Here is a 15818-nt window from a genome sequence, read left to right as displayed (position 1 = left end):
GCTGAGGGTACTGTGGCCCTGCCTCCATGGCTGTGTCAAGGCCTGAATAGGAAATGTGATTCAGAAGTGTTCTGGGAATTACTCTGTCCATGCCAAGGCAGGGCTAGCTGTTCAGGCCACAGGTAGATGGTGGACTTTGGATACACAGAACAAATGGTGCCAGAGCCTGTGAGGTGAGTTCTGGATCATCATCACTGTGAAATGAGAAACTGTTACTTATTGGGGATTTGTTAACATGGGCACTCTGCCATGCATGTCACAGGTGCCATCTTTTCGATGTCTGAGAGAGGGGGGCTTTGCTGCTCTTATTGTCAGGCAGAAGAAACCAAGTCTTTAGAGCCCAGCTTGCCCAAGATCTTTCATCCAGTCAGCACCCGAGACTCCTGGAGACTCCTGGCTCCATCCTCTGGCTGAGGAGAGCTGGAGACAGTTTGCTCCTTAGGTACTAGGGACCATAACACAAGCTGCTATTTCCCAAATGCATGGTAGGTTCCATGAACTTTACAGGTTTGTTGATCTTCTTTATAATCCAAAGACTAAATAATTTTTTAAAAATATTGGATGTGGGATCTTACTGCATTGCCCAGATGGCCTTGTGTCCCTGGGCACAATGCATCGCTTTCCTTGGCTGTTGTGATTAGAGATATGAGCCATAGAGCCTGGCTAAGACACTCCTTCCTCTTCCTTTTCCATCATTGCCTTTTTCTTCTGTAGTATAGGGATCCACCTCAGGACCTCACTCAAGCTAGGCCCCACACTCTGTCACCCTGTGGATGGATAGTAGGCTGAGGCTCAGGGAAGTTGGTGTCCAGGGTCACAGGGAAAGAAATGAGGGGCTCTGGCACTTGAATAAAAGCTGTCTCATTCCAAAACTAAAGACCTTTCCCCAGTGGCCTGAATTATTTTGTTTGTTTGTTGGTTTGGGAGGCTTGTTTGTTTGTTTAATTTTCTGTTAGAACCTTTTCTGTTAGGCACGAATTCCTGAAAATTTCTTTATATTTGAGTCAATTTATTATAAGAGATTGAGCAAAACCTAATAGGCAGGGAAAAATCCAATACAGAACAATTTCAGGATTTTCTAGTAAATTCTTTTACCCTTGGACTGTGCACAGCTTCCTTTGAGTTTATTTGTCTCCCAACAGAAGTTCCAAGAGAGAGGCAAGACCAACCTGTGCTGGTGGGGACTCTGTGGGGTGGGAGCAAAGGCTGGAGGAGGGATGGGGAGGGCACTTGTGATGGCCCCTCCTTTTGAGTCAAGATTTCACTGTGGAGCATGTGATCTGCTGGCCTGTGCCTCTCCAATGCTGGGATTAAAGGTGTGTGCCTTCATTCCTGGCTGGTGGTGATTGATTGTGACTATCAGCTTGATAGAATTTAAAATCATCATGGAAACATGCCCGTGATCATGCATAGGAAGAGGAAGTTTCCAGGAAGGTTTAACTGGGAAGTGAAGAGCTACCCTAACTGTGAACAGCACTGTTCTATATGCTGGGGTCTTGAAATAAACAAAAAGGAGAAAGCAGGGGCTAAAGAGATAGTTCAGTGATTAAGAGCACATACTGCTCTTACAGAGGACCTGAGTTCAATTCCCAGCATCCATGCTGGGCAACTTACAAATAGCTTCTACCTCCAGCTCCATGAGGACCCACCACCTCTGCCCTCTGAGGATATCTGTACTCTCACACACATAATTAGAAACAATAAAATGAAATCTCTTTTAAAAGGAGGAAGTGGTGTAACCGGCTGCCTTACGTTCCTTCTACTTTCCTTCCCCACTGTGAGCCATAGCCATAGACTGTGAGAGTCATCATAGTCATAGGCTGTGAGCCATATCCATAGACTGTGAGAGTCATCATAGCCATAGACTGTGAACCATAGCCATAGACTGTGAGAGTCATCATAGCCATAGACTGTGAGAGTCATCATAGCCATAGACTGTGAGAGTCATCATAGCCATAGACTGTGAGAGTCATCATAGCCATAGACTGTGAGAGTCATTATAGCCATAGACTATGAGCCATAGCCGTAGACTGTGAGAGCCATAGACTGTGAGCCATAGCTGTAGACTGTGAGCCACAACAGACTCTTTCCTTGCTTGTTGGTAGAAAAAGAAGAGCTGGACCTTTACTATTTCTGTACAATTATAGGAAAGACTTTAGATTTCATCCTGGCATCCAGAAGGACCAGTGGATATTAAAAACAGACCCAGGCAGGTGTGGTGGCTGGTACAGACCTGTAATCCCAGCACTTGGAGACTAAGGCAAGAGGATCACAAGTTCCAAGCCAGACTGAGCTACATAGCAAGTCCTTGTTTCAAAATCAAAACAAAGTCTGAGAGGGCCCATGCTTGGAAGTGAACTTGGAGATGACTTTTGCAGGGGACAGTTCTGTGATTTAGCCTCCACCTGTCAGCTGACTCTCAATAGGAGCAAACTGGAGCCTTTCTGGGCATACAATCCTGATTTTTCTGGGGTGACCCTGAGCTCCACTCCCACATCTATAAAGTGAGGGTAGACTGCCCACACTGGAGTGTCTCAGTAAAGAGACAAGCCACCACAGACAAAGCACAGGAGATGAGTCCCAAGCCCAGAGGAAAAGGACCCCCATCAGTGGATAACGAGGGGCCACTCTCTACTTGGCAGTGGTTGGTGAGAACTGGGGCCTACAGTTAGCATTCTGTGCACACAGAATGTTTTTGCCAGTCCGCATGGAAATCAGGGAGGGAATGAGAAGGACTCTGGGTCTATCACACTCTGATACCACCCAGTGCCTGGGAAATGGCCTCATGTCTGTGGATGGGCTTGGTTCTGGTGGGTAAGTGCCTTAGTCAGAGTTTCTATTGCTATGATGAAGCACCATGTCCAAAAGCAAGCTGGAGAGGAAAGGGCTTATTTGGCTTACAACTTCCATACTTCCATCACCAAAAGAAGTCAGGACAGGCACTCAATCAGGGCAGGAACCTGAGGCAGGAGCTGATACAGAGACCTTGGAGAGTGCTGCTTACTGTCTTGCTCAGCCTGCTATCTTACAGAACCCAGGACCACCAGTTCAAGTATGGCCCCACCCACAATGGCCCTTCCCATCAATCATTAAATAAGAAAATGCCTTAAACTAGATCTTATGGAGGCATTTTCTCAACTGAGGCTCTCTCCTTTAAGATAACGCTAGCTTGTGTCAAGTTGACATAAGACTAGCCAGAACTGCAAGGCATCCCTGAAGTACATCTGGAAGGAACTGTTTGTTTCAAAGGAGCTGTTACATTCAGTGGGAAGGATGGCTCGCACTGGATATGAGGACTTATTGGCTCTGGGGTCTTGGCCAAGTTACCTAACTCTGAACTGCAGTTTCTCAGCCTGGGGAAACAGGAAGGTGTCCCACTGGGTGAAATGAGACCCTCATTAAGATTACCTTGGGGCTGGAGCTATGCTTGGAGAACTGTGTTTGATTCCCAGCCCCCACATGGCAGCATACAACCATCTGTAACTTCAGTTCTGGGGGATCTGATGCCATCTTGTGGCCTCTGCAGGCAGTGCACACATTTGGATAGTACATACAGACAAAACACTGATGCATAAAGTATTTGAGAGAAGGTCTTATCCTGTCACCCTGGCTGGCTTGGAATTCTACCTGTAGGCCAGGCTGCCTTGAACTCACTGAGATCCTCCTGCCTCTGCCTCCTGAGTGCTGGGATTAAAGTGTGTGCTGCCATGCCTAGCCTTTTTTTTTTTGTGTGTGTGTGTGTGTGTCCTTGGGAGGATGAGTGTGGCCTCACACTGTGATCTGTGTCTCAAAATTCAGAGCTGAAACAGGTGTGCAACCGGCTGGCAAGTTCCCTTGCCCTATAAGGACCAAAGCAGCGGATGTGAGAGGGTTAGAGGAGTGGCAGGTTACCACTGGCATATAAAGCCTGAGAGAAGAAATAAAGAAAAAGCAGGGAAAGGGGGGAGGGGAGAGAAAACGGCAGGGAAATGGAATGGGACTTATTCCCTTTAGGTCATCTAGAAGGCCATGCTGCTGGCCCGCTGGTGGCCCAGCACTCAGACAGCAAGGCTGAGGTATAGGAACTGCCCTGGAGACTAAGAAACAGGCAGAGGCCTGGCTGGAAAACTTCTGCTCTCATGGTGCTTCTGACTCTAGGCAGTTGTGCCTCTGAGGAGATAAAGACAGCCCAAAAACCCGCCCCCGCTGCTCTCCTTGCATGGGGAGAGAGCTCCTTCTGTACCCCTGCCTGCCTGGGTGGCTGCTATCTTCCCATCATTGCCAAGCAGCTCTCCTATTTTCTAGCTCCGAAGGAACCAATGGTTCCAAAGCCCAGAACTGTCAGCTGGAGTGTACTTGTATGTTCCAGATGCCAGGAACCCCCAGGACTGCATCACGGATGTTCAGAGAGAAAAGCTGGCTCACCTTTCCATCTGGAATGCTTGAAGGAGGACTGAGCAGGCACACTACACACTACACACAGGTTGCTGAGAGGAATGAAGTCAGAGCTGGGACACACCAGGAGGTCTGTCCCTGTGAACACAGCATTCATAGTGTCTAAGGTGTCAACAGGACCAGCCCCTCCTCATTAACAGCTGGAGAGGTTAGAGTAACCCTAGGCCACAGCGGGAGGTCTGTCTTGGAGCTAGCTAGGACAGGCATCGAGGGAGCTAGCGAGCAAGCATTATCTGTGACTTTGTATTGCTGGGGAAGACTCAGTAATGGGGCCAGTGAGATGAGATGGCCAAGCCTGATGACCAGGGTTTGATCCCTGACTCACACGGTAGATGGAGAGAGCAGAGCCTCAAAGGTTGTCCTTTAATCATGTGTGCTGTGGCATGTGAAACCCCCAAATAAATATGCACATATTAACAAATAAATGCAATTTCTTAAAATTGGGAAAAAGAAAAGAAAATTATTCCATTTTCTCAGCAAGGGCTGAGTGCCCTCTCTGAAAGAGAGGCTCATGGGAGCAGATTCTCTTGAGCACAGTACTTTCTGAGGCTGCCACCGCCATCATTTCAGAACTGTTGCTGTGGTAAAAGCCATGACCAACAGCAATCTGGGAGAACAGGGTTTTATTTCTCCTTACAGCTTGTAGTCCATCGTGAAGAGAAGTCAGGGCAGGAACCTGGAGGTAAGAACTGAAGTGGAGTGTGGAGGAGTGCTGCTTACTGGCTTGCTGCCCCCAGATCACCCCCCTACCTTTTCTTACTCGCTCAGGCCCACAAGCCAGTGGCAACCATGCCTGTAGTGGGTTGGGCCCTCCCACATTGATCAGCAGTCAAGATGCACCTTCAGACCAGGCTACTGGAGGCAATTTCTTAATGGAGGCTCCTTCTTCTGGGGAGATTTTAGCTTGTGTCAAGTTGACAAAAACTACCCAGTTTACTCAGGTTGGCAGCAGTTCTAACAGCCATGGGAGCGTTACCCTAGAAATCTCTTCTCAAAACTGATAAGGTCAACATGCCCATTCCTTACACAATGTTAAACAAAGCATGTGGCAGTTGTGTGGAACTTCATGATGCAGGGTCATCTGAGGTCACTGAGGCAAAGCTGTGTCCTTCACAAGGACACACCTGGTCGCTTCGTGATGGTTTGTGTGTGTGGCCCTCACTCGGTGCCAGCTTCCATCCACCTTACCATTTCACAGACATAGCAATACAAGCACCAGCACAGAGGTGTCAAGTTTCCCAGGAAATCGCGGCCCACTGGGCAGCCCCTCAGTCACCCTGTGATGTGATCATCCCCATCATACACTTAAACCCTTGCTCGGCAAGCATGTCTTTTGTGACCTTCCTAGGCAGCTTTGGGATTATACAAATGACAACGAGCAAGCCTTGTATGAGTTGTGCTCTCTGCCAAGAACACTTAATCCCCACATTCCCATAGAGGTAAGAGGGCTGGGAATCAATCCTCATGTTTCCCAGTGTTTCCAGGCCAGAAGTGAACTGGAACAAACCAGGGCTTCCCACTCTGAGGTAGCAGCTGCCAGCCTCTCAGGATGGACAATGTGGACAGACTCAAGGACTGAGGGTGGCATGTCCAGATCCCTCCCCCTCCCTCCACTCCCTTCCTTTTCCTCCCTCCTCCCCTCCTCTCCCCCTCCCTCCCAATAGCACCTGCCTGCCATACTGAGCATATAAGCTGACCTGGAGAATATCCTCTGGAGGCCTCAGGGAGGAAGGGCAGTTTAGTGATATGTCAGGGGAAGTATCTCAGCTGTATAGCCTGACCCTCAGAACTTCCCTCTTCAGCTGTGAAAATGGTGGAGAACATTTTACAGTTCACGTGGAGGGTTCACTGAGGTAAAGGAGGGAGGCTGCTTGCAATGTTGTGGAGTTGGGATGCTCAGGGGAGTCCATGAGGAGCTGGGGTATGGCTCAGCTGGTAAGGAGCTTGCACAAAGCCCTGCTAGGGTTCCATCCCAACATTGCAAACATTTAGAGGCCATGCTTATTTTAGCACAGCCCTTCCACTCCACCCTGCTGCCTCTTCCTCCTCCAGTGACCTTGGTCCCATAGCAGGCCATAGCTGCATCCTCCTAAGGGGCTCAGTCTGCATGAGGAATCCAGGAGAAGGAAGAGGCAGGGCTGCCCATGATCTGGGGGGAGGGGGGAGAGCTTGGGTGCCAGAGAGTGCACGCAGCTTCTACCAGGGAGCTTTCTGGAATTTTATTCTCATGGAAAAAGCTTGTTAGAGAGGCCCACTTGGGTGTATTCATCAAGTGGACAGGTCTGTGTAACCAGAACTTGCCTCCCTACTTCTAACAACATAGGCTGCAGCTTGCTGGTTGTCATGGTTACATATAGGAAGCCATTGTGGCACTTAGTGGTAACTTAGCATTTCTGATGGGCCTTGGAGTCCAGTGTGGGGTATGTTATATTATGGGAGTGGATTTGAGAGCAGAATATCTGTCACAGGCCTGGGTTCCTGTGGATCAAATGGATGTCATCAGAAGGAGTTAAACGAGATGTTAAAAAGAACTTCCAGTCCCTGAAGGTGGCTTCTGCTCTCAGAGGAGGAAGCTGTGACACTTCCTTTAGAGAACAAGAGGAAGAAGCCCAGTGACCTGGGGCTGGGCCTTGACACTTTCCTGTCTGGCATTGGTTCCTTCCCATCATCTAGGGTTCCCAGACTTCCAGACGGTGTCCCAGCCACTTGGGGAGGGAATGAGGCAGGGGCCTTGGGTATCACCTCCCTGCTTGAGCCGATGTGTGCATATACAGTGCTGCTGCTGGGAACAATGGGCCTTTGGAAAAACTCAGCTGATGATAGGGGCTTGCCCAGCATGCACAAAGCCCTGGGTTCCATCCCTCCTTCACATAACTGGATGTGGGGGTACACATCAATCACCCTAGTACTGTTGACAGGCAGGCAAGAAGGTCAGAAGTCCTATCCTTGGCTATGCAGTGAGTTCATGGGTGACTTGAGACCCTGTCTTGAAAAGAAGAGGAAAATTAAGAAAAAGCTCTAAGCAGAAATCTCTCTCCTTAAGTTGCCTCCAGTGGGATGGTAAGAGATAAGGGTCTCTTCAGGAGCAGGTGTGGTCTCTGTGGCCTTTTCAAGTTCATTTAGTGAGGGCTTCTATATGGAGATTCACACTGTTTTCTGAAGCACAGCTTTCCACAAGACAGTGCAGCTTTGGGAGCTAGGCTGTGGAGGAAGAGTTTCTCAGAACCACAGGAGGCATCAAAGTGCCTTGTCTGCTCACCTCTCTCTGCTCTGGGCTGTCTCACACACTTCTCCACTGGCTTTTTCCTAGGAGGTGTAACTTAAGGTTGTTTGCATCCTACATGGCTCGAAGTTTTCCCCGGGAGTGGGTGATGTGGAGGGTGGTGACCTCCTCTCCTGTGACTCCTGGCCTGGTTTTGTCCTGTAGTTTTCTCTTGGCAAGGCAGTCAGAGGATGGCCCAGAGCACCAATCTGCCTTGGCATGTAGGTCTGAGTCAACAGCCCATTTCCCGGGGCTGAGGAAACAAAGCCTGTGGCTGCTGCTGAGGGATCTGTCTGCCTCCCACCCCCTTCCTGAAACAGCTGTTTATTCTTTTGACAGGAGCTGGAACACTGCACCTTCCCTTCCTCTGAGCCCTGCCTCTTGCAGGCAAGAGCTCAAGAGAACTTTGCTATCTGCTCGGGAGGGAACACAGCGGATGATGAGGTACGTGTTTTGGTGAAAGGATTTGTGCCTGCCTTGGGTCACCAGGAGCTACTACTGTTAGGCCACCAAATAGTCCCTCCTGAGGGAGGATTCTTGCTCTACTAACCTTTCCCTGGTCCCTTCTGAAGTTTAGTTGACTTTCCCCAGTGGCTCTGGAAGCAGGGGCTGGTGGAATGCTGGCTCAGGGATTTTGGCTCTAAATTCCCCTTTATTCTGCTTCTCATGGCAGGGGCCCAGTGCTGTGTCGGTCAGGGCTGCGGCCTGGAGCTCTCTGTGTAGGGTTGAGTTAACAGTGCAGGGCCAGGGCCTGAGCCTTCTCGGGACAGCACAGCACTTGCCTAGGTTGTAGGAAACCTATGGTGAGGGATTCCTGGGGCAGCCAGGAAAAAATGGTAGCTGGATGCTGGCTTTAGAGCTCCTGAAGGAGACTGAAGTGGAGGTAGTGAGAGACACCTCTGAGTAAAGTTGTATCGCCTTCCATGGTGCACTATGACTGCAGTGACAGCTGACCATGGGTAGTTAGAGACCTGGCTGTTATTTTCCTCAATCTTTTTATTCTGACCCTATTGTTATCTGTGTGTGTGCATGTGTGCATGTTGCATTGCACCTGCATGCAACATACACACAACACACACACACACACACACACACACACACACACACACACACACGCTAGACTTACAGGCAGTTGTGAGCCACCTGATGTGGGTGCTGGGAATCAAGCTGCAGGCCCTCTGTGAGAGCAGAAAGCCTCTTACCCACTGAGCAGCTCTCTAGCCCCGATTCCAACCTTCTTCATGAAAAGCATAACTGGAAACTGGCTTTTCTCTCCCCCACCCAGTTGTATCATGTTTCTCCTCATGGGGAATTTATAATAAAATGCACCCCCCTACTCTGATACTTCCCCACTGCCAAGAACAAGACCTAGAGGCAGACTCTCTGACCTTAAAGTCCATTGCTTCTGAGCATGTTCAGTGACCTCATGCTAACTCCCCTTCCCTCAAGCTTGCTCTCAGCCAGAAAGAAGAGCATGGTCACCACAGTGGCCACTGGCCAATGTGAAGTGGAAAGAAGACACGAGGGGGAATGTACCAGGTACACAGGAGATACCCTGTTAGTGGCAGAATCCAGTCAGGGCCCTAGCTGACCTGACTCTAGCTGGTGTTTGGCCAGCTCCGGGTCAGTTACAGTGTGATAATCCTGAGTGGCACAAAGAGTCTTGAGTCTTTCTGTGATGATTGACAGAGCCTTGGAGGTGGGTTCTCTGGGTGGAACCCAGCCCAGTACTGTGTGCTGAGCACATGGGAAAGTTGCTTAGCCTTTCTGAGTCTGTTTTCTTTTCTGCAAAATGGGATTAATAATAGAGTTCCATCACGGGATTGTTGAAGAAGGCGGAATTGAAAGACACTGTTTAGTCCCACTGGGCCTGGCCCGGCTCATGAAGGATGCAGGTATTTGTAGTCCAGAAGCTGACTAGGTCGGGGGATGGGGGCCAGGGCACTTTAAGAAAAAGAATTTAAAGTTGTAGATACAATATTAGGTAGGGAAGTGAATGTGTAGACTATGAGAAGGGATATCACGGTAGGTAGAAAAGGCCAAGTCCTTCAAACATGACCTTCAGAAAACAATAAAATGATAGAAAATTTGGAAAATGGATGAGCTGTGTGGAGCTGCATGATATACTTGCTATATTTGGCTGCAAATTTTAAAAATATTTCTATTTCTTTAATTATATCCATGCATGTGTGTCAGTGCATATGGTACCCTCAGAAGCCAGAGGCATTGAATCCTAAGAGTTACAGAGATGGTGAATGGCCTGACATGGATGCTGGGGACCAAACTGCCCTCTGAAAGAGCGGTGTGCACTCTCTACTTCTGAGCCTTCCCTCTAGCCCCAAGGCTACAAACTCTTTGATCCAATCAGTATCCCAACTAAGACACTCCAGGCTAGTGGTTCTGAACCCTTTAATACAGCTCCTCATGTTATGGTGACCCCCAATCATAAAATTATTTTCATTACTATTTCATAATTAATTTTGCTACTGTTTGAATTGTAATGTGGTTATCTGTGTTTTCTGACCGTCTTAGGTGACTCCTGTGAAAGGGTCATTTGACCCCCAAAGGGGTCATGGCCTGAAGGTTGAGAATTGCTATTCTAGCATAATTTTATTTTTATTTTAAATTGAATTTATTTAGTGGGGGGGGGGGTTGGGAGGGAATTTGTGCCATGCATTTGGTGGTCACAGAACAACTTTTAGGAGTCATTTCTCTCCACTATTGAAGACTCTGGGACCTGGAGATGGAGCCTAGAAGGGAAGCCCAAGAGAAAAAGAAAACTAAAAGACAGATGAATTCGTTTGGTCCATCATACTTCATGAGTAGTTAATGCTCACTGCTGAGCACTGGCAAGATTGCTTTGGGCTCCATAGTTTTTTGTTAGTGGTGCCACACGTGGGATGGTCTGGATGGCTCCCTGCTCAGGTGGCTTCAGGCCGATCCCCAGAGAGTGTGCGTTCCTTGATAGGTAGTACGGTAAGACAGCTAGGTCTAGGTGCCAGTTTGGGGAGTCACTAGATGCCTGGCCCATCATGACCCCTGAGCAGGGAGAAGGTGGGTCCTGGACGCTATACAAGGTTCTGGGACCCTGGTGGGTGAGTAAATGGAGCCAGTTCCTTGTTGCCTCCTGCACCTTAGACAACTACCAGAGCTAGCCAGGGATTCCTCCAGACTCTAGAAAGCACTTGTGTTTCCTCCTACCTGTGCTCTGATATGAATAAAGCTCCATCTTGTGAGGGGACCTGGAGCCCCAAGCTTCATGAGGTTTGGGAAGCCAGCCTCTGTACTTCAGATACATTGGTTGCCCAAGGAGTCTATTATCTGATCAGTCTAGGAAAAGCACATGGGTTTTGGTAGCAGGGTGAGCTCTTGTGTCTAAGGGATATGCCCTGGGACTGGTTTTTCATCCAGGCCTGGGTGAGTGAGAAAAGCCTGGAGGAGAAGGACAGTCCAAAGTCTTCAACATTGGCTGTGAAACTCTGCTTCCTTTGGTCTTTGAAAAGGATGGGCCTTGGCCACTTCTCCTGTCTGGTCTTGGCAAATGCCTAATGTGAGCACCCATGAGAGGCAGCGGGGAATGTTTGGCTGCAATCTTATCCCAGACTGGGCATAGCAGGGTTTCCCTCAGTTTACATTGGGGTCTTGGGCTCATACCAACTGCTCTGTGAAGTGCTATGTGGGCCTGAGATTCTTGTCTCTGGTGAAGAGACAGCCCTGCATCCATAACTGAAACCTCTCTCTGTACCTCTCTCCCTGAAGAACATTGTCATGGTTATGGCTGCCTGGCCCAAAGAGCCTTGTAAGCATAGTTTACCTCTGTCCTTTGCAAAGCCCTAAGGAAGATGTTTCTATCTCCATATTATACCTGAGACAGAACCTCAGGTCAAAGAAGCTTCCCCAGGAGATACACATCTGGGGCCTTGCTGGGTTCAGAGTCTTCACCTAGTCTAATTTTTAACTGTAGTGTTGGATTAATACTCTTGGTTATAACTGAGGGTTTGAGGGGAACCAGAGGATTGTGTCTTAGGCTGTGGTGAGTTTTGTTAACAGCAGTGTGTGTGTGTGTGTGTGTGTGTGTGTGTGTGTGTGTGTGTGTGTGTGTGTGTATCCAGTTTGCTAGCCTTTGTAACATTGGTCACTACAGGACACTCTATAGCCTGTTTAGTCTTTTGCTCCACCCCCAGAATAGAAGCTCCATGGTGACCTTGTTTATTGATGTATCTCTGTTTTCAAGAATCCACTAGTACCCGGTAGCCTAGTCTGTGGTGGTTGATGGGTCTGGGTGGCTCTCATTGATTTGTTCACTTCACAAATATACGACTGCACCTACCACATTTCTTGTGGGCTTGTGCTAGTCTGGACTCATTATGCCTGGAAGAAGACTGGGTTCCAGGCCACAGTGGCAGGGTTGCAGGCTGGGAGGCAAGGACTTCCTAGGAGGTTGGGTTTCTTTGGCAAGTGCTTTCTCCCTGCCTGTCCCCTGTTCTCCACAATAATGACAATGGCTTTTCCAGGGCCTTTGTGTATTCAGCTTCCAGCTGAGATTCACCTTTCACCCTGATATGAGATGGAGAAAACAGGATTGCCCAGAGTCACCCCCAGAAAGGAATTGTTTGGAAGGAATGTTTGGTGTGGCTCTGTGAGGTTCTCTGTGAGGTGCTCACTGAACCATGGGAAGGTGGAGTCTCAGAGGTGGCCGACAACCATCACAGACAACCACTGGGCCAGCTAAGGTCACCCAGGGGTCTCCTACATGCTTCAAAGTTACTTCTTTTCTTTCTTTTTTTTTTTTTTTAAGTGTAACTTCCATTTTTATTTTTGCCAGATGTCTTTTCTTCTGCCTGTCTGAAGCCACCTCTTTATGTGGTGGAGGTTGTGGGGCAGCAACTGCAGGTCTAAATCATGGTGGTGGTGTTTGGTCCTTCCAGGCTGGCTTCATGAGATTGATTCCTAATCACCTTGCTATGAATAACACAGCTCATGCTTGTAATACAGCTTGACGTAGATTTTGGGAAGCACAAGAGCATCTAAGACTCCTGCTTAGGAAATGTCCCTGGGTGGCAGCAGCCTCTACAGTGTTCTGAATGGTGAACTTCTTAATGGCCTTGTCCTTGGGCACACACCAGGCATAGTTTGTGTGGTGACTTGGCTACATGTGCCAGAGGCATCCTCCCTTCCTCCCTCCTTCCCTCATACCCCCTTCCTCCCTCCCTCTCTCCCCCTCCTCCTCCTCCTTCTTTTTTTTTTTTTTTTTTTTTTAATGTATTATCTTAGTCACCTTGGAGCCAAGACCTGAAAGAAGTCAAGCTCATTTCTTAGCTGGCAGGGAAGACAGCTGTCCACCACTCTTCAGAAGTATAGTTTTGAAAGTACCGAGGGACAAACATAGAAGGAATTGTAGGTCACATTGTCTGCCAAATGTCTCATTGGTCCAGAGAGAAATACAAAATGGTTTTAAAAGACTAATTGGCCATCCAGCCAGCCCTTCTTCCTTGAAGACTTGGGTTTCTAGGAAGATTCAAGGAAGCATGTTGTGCCCATTTCTAGCACTTTGCTCGGACAACTTTTCAGTTTGCAAGGCTTGCCAGCAGGGTGATTAGCCCCAGCTAACAGGCAGGTGCTTTCAAACCATCACTGAAGCCCAGAAAGAAATGTGCTTTGAAAGTCCCCTCTGATGTGAATTCCTGAAATCTAGACATGTCACCCTCACCTACCAGGATGCTCATGGTGGGGATTCAGATGCGTGCCAGTCTGGGCACAGGCAATGCTGTCGCTCTGTGTCATGCCCCTTCCAGTTGGGAGAGGCTTTGCTTTTGATCCCTGGTAAGTGGGGCTGGTGCCACTGAGCCTCGAAGCTAGCCCTCACCCTTGCCTCTCAGCAAGCACAGGCTGTCCTAGGACTTGATCAGAGAAACTGAAGTTAGTCTCCCTTTGGAGCAGCTTACTCATTCGAGCTGGAACAGATGGTGAAACCTTAATTTGCACCCATTTGTGTAAGCTGTTCTCAGTCTGGAGTTCTCTTCCTCCAAAACATTTTGAGGATGTTCTAAGTGTCAGTCTTCATTTTCAGCAAACTTCCTAGCAGCTTCTCTTATGAACATCAGTAACAAAGACTAACATTTTGAAAAAGCGAGTATCCTATGTTATGGCATGGTTCTGAAATCATTACTATTTTTGTCTCTCTCTCTCTCTCCTGAGGCAGGGTCTCACTATGTAGTTCTGGAACTCATAATGATCTGCCTGTTTCTGCCTCCTGAGTTCTTGGATTAAAGGTGTGTGTGTGTGTGTGTGTGTGTGTGTGTGTGTGTGTGTGTGTGTGTGTGTTGGCTCATGTTTCAGAATGCACATGTGTTGGTATCAGCCTCAGGTCACTGTTTTCTCAGCTTGTTACATATAGAGCTATCTCACTGACCCTTATTTGTTATTTGAGATAGTCTTGCTGTGTATAGCCCAGGCTGGCCTCAAATCTGCATCCTCCCCATCACTGTTCTTATCCCCATTGTCAAAACAAGAAAACCAGTTTAATTTGATCTAGTCCAGGTCCCCAGTCCCTAATCTGAAACTCTGGGCCCAGAGAGGTTGAAATCTGACTTTGGGGTACACGGTTGCTTAGCCTCTGTGATGCATTTCCATGCAGCCGAACCAACTAACAGGACATATTTATATTTATCTTTAGATGTTCAGACTGGATAGAGATTACAGAGATGTAATGTCAGTTGGGCCTGTACTGCCCCTTGAATTACAAAAGGATGTTTGGTTTTCCAAAATTTTTATAGAGATGTGGATGAAGGCTGAGGAACTGTAGTTTCTTGTGAAATTAGGACTCAAGGGACTGGAGAGATGGCTCAGAGGTAAAGAACACCCGGGTTCACATGGCACATGAGGTACCACATAGCACCTCACAACTGTCTGTGGCTCTGGTTCCAATGCACATAAAATAAGTAGATACATTAAAAGAAAAAGAAATGAGTACTCAAATCCTGGTCCACTGCCACAGCCTCAGACAGATCTCTGGCTCTCACTCGGCTTGAGTGCGTCCTTGAGGTGGGCTTGGCTCAGAGAACCAGGGCTTGGGAAGCTCCACGTCACTCAAGTCATTACCTCACACATTGAATGAGGAGCTGGTGGAAGGACAACCAAAGCTTCCTGGAAGTAGAAAAGCAGCTTCCTGAAAAGTCAGGGAGGGGACCAGAAGATGAGTGGCTTTGGCTGGGGTTTTTATGGCTCAGCCTATAGTAAACTAGGGAGTCCATGGACAGGTTGTGGGGGCGGGGGTGTCTCTGTTTGGGTGGGAGATAAGGTAGGGGAAATAGGCTTAGGAAATGAGAGTGAGGCCTGGGGACCAGCAGTTGTCCTGGTCTAAACTTGCAGTGAATGAGCTGTATTCCGCCCAAGCTGTGCTCTCAAGGCCTGCCCAGTGCTCATGTACAGGAGGGAGGCCCTGAGCTAAACTCAGCTAATTTACAGCATTTGGATCTAGTCTCTGCATTCACTTCTAGAATTAACCTAGAAGCCTTCTGCTGGTTTGTGAATGTTCCTTTTGAAATAAGCTCACAGCTTTTGTCTGTGTTGAGCTCATTAAGAAACCCGTTCTTCAACAGGCCTCTTACTCCTAGCTACATAGCTAAAAAGAAAAGGGAAATGAGATGGCTCCGCAGGTAAAGGTGTTTACTGCCAAGCCTGATGCCCGGGTTCAGTCCCTGAGACTCTGTCTTGGTTAGGGTTCCTGTTATTGTGATACACACTGTAGTAAAAGCAACTCGGGAGGAAAGGGTTTCTTTTACCTTACGATTCTTTTTGGCAGGCCTGGTCTCTAGGTGTCTGATGCTCTGGGCAGTAAGGCCAGGTCCTGTTGCCTTGTGAGGTGCATGGGTCAGATGGAGGAGGCCTAGCTCCAGAGTGGTTGGCTCATTTGTGGGTCAAAGGCATGTCCTGTCTGAGCTCTTATCTCAGAGAGCTGGCAAGTTTCCCCACACAGGAGTGTTGTAAGCTATCACAGTGTTACTTCAAAACTTTCTAATAAAGGGATAGCAACAAGCAGATGTCCAATACAATTGCTCCCTCTCTTTGGCCATTAGAATGGTCGTGACTTTCCCCACTAATGCTGGGGTTTTGGTCCCCC

The 15818-nt window shown here is 48.3% G+C and overlaps 1 protein-coding gene across 8 annotated transcripts in view; it reads left to right on the top strand.

The window, feature by feature from the left end:
* The window catches only part of Ggta1 (glycoprotein alpha-galactosyltransferase 1 (inactive)), a 74028-nt gene that overhangs the window by 35162 nt on the left and 23048 nt on the right, over positions 1-15818 (top strand). For 7 of the 8 annotated variants that reach the window (XM_051185315.1, XM_051185314.1, XM_051185312.1 and 4 more), the window contains exon 2: positions 8036-8140. The exons of the other annotated variant lie outside the window; for it this stretch is intronic. The gene's annotated coding sequence lies outside the window, so the exon portion shown is untranslated. The remainder of the gene's footprint in view (positions 1-8035; positions 8141-15818) is intronic. 8 annotated transcript variants of the gene reach the window in all.

The sequence above is a fragment of the Phodopus roborovskii genome, unplaced genomic scaffold (assembly GCF_943737965.1).
Source record: "Phodopus roborovskii unplaced genomic scaffold, PHOROB, whole genome shotgun sequence".
Taxonomy (NCBI): domain Eukaryota; kingdom Metazoa; phylum Chordata; class Mammalia; order Rodentia; family Cricetidae; genus Phodopus; species Phodopus roborovskii.
Note: the sequence above shows the minus strand (reverse complement) of the source record. Positions and strands in the feature narration are given on the sequence as shown.